Genomic DNA, 10,786 nt, shown 5'->3' with positions numbered 1-10,786 from the left:
GACCAAAGACGGAATTCGTCCGAGTTGCTTTATTGAAACAAAACAGCTCAGGTATTCTCACAAAAGCCCGTTTATCGGGCAGCAATATATATACACATTTATGTCGGGAAGTTTGCCCGGCAAAAGCTATACCGGGCATGCCCGGGTGTCAAGGGCGAGCCTTGGAAAGGCGAGTCTGGACCTGCCCGGGCGTGTTTGGCTGCGGCCTGGCAAGTCGAGGCTGGGCGTGCCCGGGCGCTCTGGACGAGCACTGGAAAGGCGAGAGCGGGCATGCCCGGACGCTCTGGGCGAGCCCTGGAAAGGCGATAGCGGGCATGCCCGGACGCTCTGGGCGAGCCCTGGAAAGGCGATAGCGGGCATGCCCGGACGCTCTGGGCGAGCCCTGGAAAGGCGAGAGCGGGCATGCCCGGGAAAGACGAGACCGGGCGTGCCCGGGAGGTTCGGGCGTGCCCGGGAACAGTGAGTCCGGGCATGCCCGGGAGAGGCGCGTCTGGCCGTGTTCTGGCCGTGTTCTGGCCGGTGCAAGGCGATTGTGTGCATCCAGCGGTAACCGCTACACACGCCCCTCCAGAATCGACCTGCACCGGCAGGGTCAATTTAAGGGGGGTCCAGATGACCCGGCCGAAGCGACCCCTGGAGGGTCGTGGGGAGGGGTCCGACGTGGTGGTGGGTGGTCGAGCGGGGGGAACTGTGGACGGGGGGCGGCCTCGCCGCGGAGGAAGGGCCAACCGTGGTGGTCGGTCGACGTCCATGTGCACCAGTGTGAGGCGGTCCACAGAGATCCGGTCCGACCGGCCGCCAACGACGAAGGACTTGTCGCCCCATCGCAGGACCCGGAAGGGCCCATCGTACGGCGGCCGGAGTGGCCCCCGGTGCGCGTCATGACGCACAAAGACGTACTCCGCTGTGCGAAGCGCCGGGGGGACGTAGGACTGGGGGCCACCGTGGCGGGACGTTGGCACGGGGGCAAATCGGCGGGCGGCCTCCTGGAGGTCCGAGCGCTGGTGTGCGGCGGACCAGGGACTGGTAGCGTCGGGCACGAACTCGCCCGGGACGCGGCGCGGCTGGCCATAGACGAGCTCGGCGGCGGACGCCCGGAGGTCCTCCTTGGGGGCCGTGCGGAGGCCCAAAAGGACCCACGGCAGCCGGTCGGTCCAACCGTCGTCCTGAAGGCCGGCCATGAGTGCGGCCTTCATGGAGCGGTGAAACCGCTCGCACAACCCGTTGGCTTGGGGGTGGTAGGCCGTGGTGCGGTGCGGCGTGACCCCCAACGAGCGGGCGACCGCGCCCCAAAGTTCGGACGTGAACTGTGGGCCGCGGTCGGACGAGATGTCCGCCGGTGCGCCGAAGCGCGCGACCCAGGTGGCGATGAACGCCTGCGCCACGTCGGCGGTGGTGGTGGAGGTGAGGGGCACGGCCTCCGGCCACCTGGTGGTCCTGTCCACCATGGTGAGCAGGTGGGTGAACCCCCGCGATGGGGGCAGGGGACCCACCAGGTCCACGTGGACGTGGTCGAAACGCCGTGCAGGCACGGTGAAAGGTGCCAGCGGGGCCTGGGTGTGGCGGTGGACCTTGGCCCGCTGGCAGGCCGTGCAGGCGTTGGCCCAGTCGCGGACGTTCCGTCGAAGGCCGTGCCAGACGAAACGCGCCGACACCAGCTTCTGAGAAGCTTTCCGGCCCGGGTGAGAAAGGCCGTGGATGGAGGCGAAGATGCGGCGCTGCCAGGAAACGGGCACGATGGGGCGAGGCTGGCCCTGGGAGACGTTGCAGAGCAGGACGGTGCCCGCGAAGGGGATGTCGGCCAGGCGGAGGCCCGTGTCCGCCGCCCGGAGGGCCTGCACCGAGGTGTCGGTGGTCTGGTCGGCCGCCATGAGCGCGAAGTCCACGCCGAGGTGGACCGCGTTCGCGCTGGCCCGAGAAAGACAGTCGACCACAGCGTTGTCTTTGCCGGCGACGTGCCGGATGTCCGTGGTGAATTCCGACACGGCGGAGAGGTGGCGCTGCTGGCGGGCCGACCACGGCTCCGTGACTTTGGCCATTGCGTAGACCAACGGCTTGTGGTCGACGAAAGCCGTGAACGGGCGGTCCTCCAGGAGGTGTCGAAAATGGCGAACGGCCAGGAATAGACCGAGCAGCTCGCGGTCGAACGTGCTGTATTTTAACTCGTTCGGCCGGAGCTGCCGGCTGAAAAAAGCGAGTGGCTGCCAAACCCCGTCCACCCATTGTTCATGGACGGCACCCACCGCGTAGTTGGAGGCGTCCGTAGTGAGGGCGATGGGCACGTTGAGCACCGGGTGAGCCAGCAGCGTTGCGTTGGCGAGGGCCCGTTTTGCGCTCGCGAAGGCTGCGTCCATGGCCGCGGACCAAACGATGTCATGCTTGGCCGGCTTGCCCCAGAGGGCCTTGTAAAGGGGCCGCATGAGCTGAGCAGCGCGGGGCACGAATCGGTGATAAAAATTCACCATGCCGAGGAACTCTTGTAGGGCCTTGATGGAACGGGGATGCAGGAACGTGGTGATGGCCTCGACCTTGGTCGGCAGCGGCACGGCCCCGGTCTTGGTGATGCGGTGGCCCGAAAAGTCAACGGTCGTCGTGCCGAAGTGGCATTTGGCTGGGTTGACAATTAAGCCGTGCTCGCTGAGGCGAACGAACAGTGTTCGGAGGTGGAGGAGGTGCTCGGCGCGGGACGTGCTGGCGACGAGGATGTCGTACAGATAGACGAAAAGAAATGGCAGGTCGCGCAGCACGCCGTCCATTAAGCGCTGGAACGCCTGGGCCGCGTTCTTGAGGCCAAACGGCATCCTCAAAAATTCGAACAGGCCGAACGGCGTGATGACGGGCGTCTTCGGGACGTCGCCCGCCCGGACAGGTACCTGGTGGTATCCCCGTATCAGGTCAATTTTGGAAAATATGACCCGTCCCGCCAAACGGGCGGAAAAGTCCTGGATGTGCGGGATCGGGTACCTGTCGGGGGTGGTAGCGTCGTTGAGGCGGCGGTAGTCGCCACACGGGCGCCATCCGCCCCCCGGCTTTGGCACGATGTGCAGTGGTGAGGCCCACGCGCTATTGGAGCGCCGCACGATGCCGAGGTGCTCCAACGCGTCAAACTCGGCCTTTGCCACGGCGAGCTTGGCCGGGTCGAGGCGGCGGTCCTGGCATAGACCGGCGGGCCCGTAGTGGGTATTTGGTGCTCGATCCCATGCCGCACTGCGACGGCCGAAAACGTCGGCCGTGTGAGGGCCGGGAATTCCGCGAGCAGGCGAGCGAACTCCTTCGCCGTCGGGAGGGCGCACGCCAGTTCGGTCGGCATGGAGCTGCTCATCGTGCACGCCAGGGAGCTGAAGGTCTCGGCGTTGACAAGGCGACGACGTTTGACGTCGACCAGCAGCCCGTGCGCGCAGAGGAAGTCGGCGCCCAGCAAAGCCATGGGGACGCAGGCGGTCACAAAGGTCCACTGAAAGCGCTGGCTGCCGAAGCAGAGGGTGACGTTGCGCGGGCCGAAAGTGCGTATGGCCGAGCCATTAGCAGCGACCAAAGAGGGGCCGCAAACGGCGTCCCGCCTGTCCTGCTCGGAGGCGGGTATGACGCTCAGTTGGGCGCCGGTGTCACAAAGGAAACGCCGCCCGGACGCTTTGTCCCGAATAAAAAGCACGTTGCCCGAGTGGCCGGCACTCATGGCTGGGAATGAACGCCGGCCCGGCCGTTTCCCGACTTGCCGAAAGTGCACGGGGGTCGGCACGTCCGAGCCTTGTGTTCGAACCTGGCATGGTAATAACACCACGCCTTGTCAGGTGGAGGCCCCGGCCGTCGTGTCGGAAGCGGTCGGTGCGGCGTGGCGGCCGCCAGTTTCACCGGCAGTTCGGCCTCCAACCGCGCAGGGCGCTCGGGCGTCGCCTCGGACGGCGGCAGGCTCCAGGTAGCCGCGCCGATGTGTTGGCCCGCCGAGGAGATCTTATCGGCTTCCCTGGCGAGGGCGCGGGGATCGGTGATCGACGTGCCAGCCAGGGCGAGGCGTACCGGGTGAGGCAGCTGGCAAAGGAACAACTCGCGGAACAGAAAATCCGGAGAGTGCTCACCGAGCAACGAGAGCATATAGTCCATGCGCTCGGACGGGCGCGTGTCGCCGAGCTCGGGCAGGTCGAGCAGGCGCCGTGCGCGTGCCGCCGGTGAGAGGGCGAAAGCGTCGAGGAGGAGCGTCTTCAGCACGTCATACTTGTCGGCAGCCGGCGGGTGCTCGAGGAGGCTCAGGGCGCGGGCCGCGGTGGCGGAACCGAGCGCTGCCACGACGTGGTGGAAGCGGGTGTCGTCCGCGGTGATGCCTCGCAGGGCGAACTGGGAGTCCGCCTGGGCGAACCAAACAGCCGCGTGAGCCTCCCAGAAGGTAGGCAGTTTAAGAGTCACTGCCGTGTCCATGTCGGTAGGTCACCAGTGAAGGAGCTGCGCTCCAACGCGAGTCGAAAGAATTGACGCGACCAAAGACGGAATTCGTCCGAGTTGCTTTATTGAAACAAACCAGCTCACGTATTCTCACAAAAGCCCGTTTATCGGGCAGCAATATATATACACATTTATGTCGGGAAGTTTGCCCGGCAAAAGCTATACCGGGCATGCCCGGGTGTCAAGGGCGAGCCTTGGAAAGGCGAGTCTGGACCTGCCCGGGCGTGTTTGGCTGCGGCCTGGCAAGTCGAGGCTGGGCGTGCCCGGGCGCTCTGGACGAGCACTGGAAAGGCGAGAGCGGGCATGCCCGGACGCTCTGGGCGAGCCCTGGAAAGGCGATAGCGGGCATGTCCGGACGCTCTGGGCGAGCCCTGGAAAGGCGATAGCGGGCATGCCCAGACGCTCTGGGCGAGCCCTGGAAAGGCGAGAGCGGGCATGCCCGGGAAAGACGAGACCGGGCGTGCCCGGGAGGTTCGGGCGTGCCCGGGAACAGTGAGTCCGGGCATGCCCGGGAGAGGCGCGTCTGGCCGTGTTCTGGCCGGTGCAAGGCGATTGTGTGCATCCAGCGGTAACCGCTACATCTCCATCCATTTCTTGGACGTGCATGGACCGATTTTGTTCAAACTTGGGACAAAGACAATACATGAGGGTGTACATATGCAGAATATTTGGTTTTGTAATCCGACCAAAGATGATTTTAGCAAAATTACTAAAACCACGGTGGGAGATATGACATGTTGTCTTTTTCGTCTTGTTTTTAACAATATTTGCTTTTTTTTTTTTAAGGAGATGCAATACCGAAGCTGGGCAGAAGTCTAGAATGTTAATAGAACATTTAATTCCCTGCACACGAAGGTTGTATTCCTCAATGATGCCTACCCACGGAGCTGGCACCACCAGGAGTTGCTTGAGTCGTGAAGCTCATGAACACGTTTCTTAATTTCCATCAACTAGGTAAGACGTGCATATTTATTGTGCAATCAGTGAGGTGGAACCCACATTGTGATGGACTGACGTTTGTCCTCTTGCTCAATCGGATTGCTCTGCTCTGTGAATGATGTATCACTTAACTGAATAACGTATGCCATGGAAACACAGCACCGAAAGCACCTTCGTTACTGAGCTGACAATTTCTGGGTTTGAATCTGCTTTCGTTCAGTGTGGAAAACTACCATTCCTGTTGGAGTGCATTGGGAGCGCTTGCATCTTCCTTGATTATGGTAATTTGAGCCACCTATTTCTCCATCTCGAATATTTTAATGATTGGATCTCGTACATACCTTAAGTTGCCTGATTGGTGCACCGGGACACTTCAAGAGCTTGTGAAGGAGAACTATCTCTGTAAGATAGTGGTAACAGTGTTTCTTGTATCCAAACAAGGCATTTTGCAATATGGAACGACACATTTATTCTGGCAAGGTTGTGGACCTAATGATGTAGATCCATGGCTGTGGTTGAGGGCCTACTTGTTTGGAGTGCATCTGGGCTCAAAGCATTGAAACCTCTCAGAAGAAAGGAGCCCAGCTGATGATCCGGGTAGTCCGAAAATCAAAGGAGGGGAAGGGGGGAAGCGAAGCCCCTTCCCTTTATAAGGGACAGTTTCTCTGTATGCAACTTTAACATAGGGACTGAAAATTTGTTTCTCGGCTTCTACTGGACGAAATCGGCTGCAAATTTCAGAAGTAAATGCTTTCTTTGTACGTTTAGGTAATATGTTCCAAATTTCAGCAACGTCTGTTTCTGCATTCTTGAGTTTTATAAAGAAAAACACTCGAAATCACGTTGGTGTCCATCCATCCACCCAAAATGTGTTGGTGCTCATATCTCAAAGGCTATACATTGAAACTAGCTGAAACTTGGAATATACATCAGCCAATACGTCTAATTCATGGCTTTTGATACAAATTCCACCTACGTGCTATAGTTTTTGCTTTAAAAGTTTATATTTATATATATATATATTGTTGCGGATCTCCCGAAGCCCGTTCCCGTTACACAGGGGGGATTAAACCCCTTTTTTCCCCCTGGGTCTTCGGGAATCGCCACTTCCGGGCAAACGTGAAAAAGGGAACCCACGCTGCCACGAAAGCGGGGATCGAGCCTCGCACAAGCCACGCTTAATCGAGTACACCCGAGCGGTATGCGTATCACGTGACTCGTGCTGTTACTTTTATTGGAACCCGATTCGAGCGGTTTTATTCATACCATGCGAAGCCAATGGATGGAAGGGACAGGACGGTCAAATCAGAGGAAGAACACAATTTATTTACACTATTATGTACAATGATTCAGGAATAAGGAAAGGGGGACACAGAGCAGAAGCTTAACCAGTTTAACTTATCCCCAGACAAATGGGCCCACTCACGCACACGGGGAGATGGAAGAAGAGCAGGTTCGCGCGCCAAACGTGCCTTGCTGCCGGTCACTCCCGGACAGCTCGCTCGTGGTGTAGCCCTCTGGCGGTCACAACAGGCATGCAGGAGAAATGCAGGCAGGAGATCGCGCGTCTGTGGCCCGGCACGGGTCATCTTCTCGAGCGCACGATTAATGCAGCGGCAGAGCGCAGGGTACGGGGCAAGTTCGTGTACAACAAGGCTATTACAACAGTCAATTCAAGCACTTCAACTTGTTCAGGGCTGGGCGACTTTTACTCCTAGTCTCTAGTTCTTGCTCTCACCCATTCTGCCGCGTTCTCTCTCGAACTCTAACTCTAACTCTAACTCCACGAACTCTGTCTGACGAACTCTCACAGCTCTCTCCTCTCGTGCGTTCCCGTGCGTTCTCGCCAATGGGCACGGGGGCGGGCCTTATATGGCACCTCCCCGATCTTACCTGAATGTTCCAAGCCCCGCCTCCTGCCGCAGTGGTAAGCCACTCCCCTCGAGCCCTGATTGGTGGCTCGTTGCTTACCGGACACTCCCCCTGCAGCTCGTCCCTTCGGCCTTGCCAGACTTGTTGAAGGCCTACCACGTGGCATTTCGGCGCCAAACCAAACCAAAGCGCCAAAAGAACACCTGAGCTCACTGGCCTACTCAATGCAAAACTAAACACAGGAAAGGACTACGCTTACATTTACTAAGAAATAACTGAACTATCGCGAGGCTTCATGTTGTGGTGCGTCTGTCTACGAGGGGGAATTAACCTTTATTCCAAAACCGCAACAATGTGTGTATATATATATATATATATATATATATATATATATATATATATATATATATATATATATATATATATATATATATATATATATATAATATATATATATATATATATATATATATATATACGTATATATATATATATATATACTAGCCGAAACCCATGGAACATCCACGGAAGGGAGGATGTGGTGTATGGATAGAGTGTACCATTATGGATGGCATAGGGGAGCGCTCATGGGATCTTCTTCTTCCGTTAAGCTCCAATTTTTTCTCTTTAAGTTAAGTCCAATCAGTCCTCTCTGCTCGAAGTGCTCAGGCCATGCCTTCCCGCTCTCATACTTTTATTGCCGTTCGGTGTAGAAAGAGATTGACATATCGTTCGTCTGTTTCAGCTCGTTATCTTTAAGCTTCCTTATGTCTCGCCACCTGCTACACCTCTCTGAGTTACGAGGATTTATGCAACGCACCCCGAGTATCGCAACGTCACTCCATTTAACTTTATTAAAATGACGATAAAGACGTTTCCTTATATATCCTAATTTAAATGTTCAAGGGAATAAAAAGACCATTTGGTTCACACCACCCATGTTCACACCACTCGACTGTCCAATCAGCGGACGGCTCGCTTCGCCTTCGCCCAGCAGACGCCAATACGATGGCGTCGTAAGATGGCGTCGTATCGGCAGTTAATCGGATGCTTTTGGGCCCCAACGTCGGGCGAATTCAGATTTTTCGAGTATGTCTGTACGTGATAAACAAAGAGCGCGGTTCGTAGATCGTAAATCCATTAGTGCCGTGGGCATCGGGTCACTGGGTGCGGCGTAAAAGGGATAACAAAGTCGAGTCCTTACGGTATTATTATATAGATATACATACTTTATACCCTTTAATATTGTTACAGATTCGGGGGTCGGCTCTCCCATTATCAAGGGGGGGTTAATCCCCTTGTCCTTTTAAGCTGGCCATCCCGAGTCCTGGAAGCTACAATGCTCCTCCCGGTCGGTCTTGGGTCGGGTAATTGGTCAATTTGCGTCCCCAAATACCTAATTACCAACACCGACCGCGAGCAGGGAAATAACTCCCCGCTCGACCCACAGACGTGATGGTAAATGCCGAGCGGTTAGCAGTCCGCGATCCGAGCCGCGAACAAATGACTAACCTGATTCTAAGCGGTTCTGAAATCGTGCCACAGGTACTCAATGGAAAGAAAGGACGGAGGCGATCGGATTAGGGAAAAACCAAGAAATAACAAGGTGAATTTATTTACAAGCAAAAAGAAGAGGAAACGAAAGGATTATACAAGGAAGAGGAAGAAGCAGGACACAGGGCAGGCTTACCTATACAGTCTTAACTTAACAACCCCAGACAACATACACACTCACACGGGATGGTAGCTGGTAGGGGAGGAAGGTCCAAGCAGATGTCCAGGCTCCTCGTCCGGTCCCGACTCATGCCGTGGTGGTGATGGAAGCGGGCCGGCAGCGCGTCGTTTTCGTTGACCGTGAACGGACCTTACAGATATTGGGGGAACTGGGATGCGGCGTACGTAATACGTATTTTGTGCCAACGCCCTCTCTCTCCCGATCAATGTTCTTATCAAAGGCAGTTCGTATCAAAGGGCAGTTCGTATCAAAGGGCAGTTCGTATCAAACGAGCTCCCTCACGCAGTTCCTCAAGTCCCCAAGTCCGTGGTAATCGAGCTCTCTCCGCGCAGTCCTGTACAATAAACAGTCCGTGGCGCAGTCCCTTCAAAGGGCTTGGCGCGTGCGCTTATATAATGCGCTCACAGATCAATGCGCACTTCATTAAACCACGCCCGCCAGTGAGCTCACCTCAGCCCTGGTTGGTTGGCGAGGGCTCACCGGCTCCGCCCTTGATGGTGAGTTTGACGTGGCCACACCTCATTCTTGTGTCCCGCCCCCTTTTTCCTCAGCCTGAGACCGCATGTTCAATGGCGTTTGGAGCGAGTGCTAAGGCGACGAAGGCTCAATGCAGCGAACGCTGCTAATCAAACCACGTGACAATTTGGGGAGAGACAAGCCCCGGCTGTAGGGGCGCATAATGGCATAGCTTGGAGAGTGGCTGCAAAATGAACGAAAGGGCCTACTCCTTATTTGATTGATGCAACGCAGATTCAACTATTGGGAACACGGCCTTATCTAAAACACATACTAATGAAATAACTAAAGTTCCTATGGTGGCCTACGTGTTGCATATGGACTAATTAAGGATGCGACCTTTAACCTTTTAATAATGGAATATTTACAAGAATTATTTACAAAGTGAGGGTTCTAAAACCGCAACAATATATTAATACAAAAACTCTAACATGCTGGTCCAATGGCTTACCCGCTCTAGCCAATTGCTAACCCCCGCTCTAGCAGGGAGAATGGCCTTAAAATTGCATGTTGTTGTTGTTGTTTGTTGCTGGTCCAACGGCTTAATGGATAAGGCATCAGACTCCACAGCTGGGGATTGTGGGTTTGAGTCCCATCTGGGCCGAATAATTCCCCCCACCCCCCCCCCACCCCCCCCCCCCCCCCCCTTACTGTTTCGTTTTGTCTTGTTTTCGTCTTCTTTTGTTTTTGTCTTGTTTCTTGCTATCGTTTTGAATAAAGTCTTGTAAGATGAACAAATGCATTTTGTTCGTATTTAAAATGTAATTATTCTTAAACCTGATTTTCAGCGTCATGGGTATTGTACCATATCAACCGAAGGTGGATGGGGGTTGTGTTTTCACCCCTCTCTGTCTGTTTGTTTGTCTGTTTGTTTGTGAACAAAATATCTCAAAAAGTTATGAATGGATTTGGGCGAAACTTGGTGGAGAGGTTGGGTGTGTGACAAGGACTAATCGATTAGATTTTGGGAAAGATCTGAATATGGATTCGGATACGAGAATTATTTAATTTTTAAGTGATCCTTCACCATTGAGAGATCGGGCCAAAAGTGATATATAACATATTTTTAAAAGTTATGTACGAGTTATGACTAAACTTGGTGGATGAGTTGCTTAGGTGACAAGAACAAGCCGATTAGATTTTGGTTCAGGTTCGAATCCAGATCCGGCTTATAAGTGGGATACACATTGTAAACTGTTCAGTCTGGCGGAGGTATGCGATCTACCGAGTACCGTTCTAGTTTGCCAAATTTGGTGGACGTCGAGCTATCAGTTGCTTTCTTACGCT

General features: G+C 55.2%; 1 long non-coding RNA gene across 1 annotated transcript in view; it reads right to left on the bottom strand.

Moving 5' to 3' along the window:
• LOC137422640 (uncharacterized) overlaps window positions 1–10,786 on the bottom strand; it is a 210,974-nt gene that overhangs the window by 119,832 nt on the left and 80,356 nt on the right. The gene's annotated exons all lie outside the window — the stretch shown is intronic.

Source organism: Myxine glutinosa, chromosome 2 (assembly GCF_964187855.1).
Source record: "Myxine glutinosa chromosome 2, kmMyxGlut1.1, whole genome shotgun sequence".
Taxonomy (NCBI): domain Eukaryota; kingdom Metazoa; phylum Chordata; class Myxini; order Myxiniformes; family Myxinidae; genus Myxine; species Myxine glutinosa.
The sequence above is the reverse complement of the archived record's forward strand: the minus strand, read 5'-3'. Positions and strand labels throughout refer to the sequence as shown.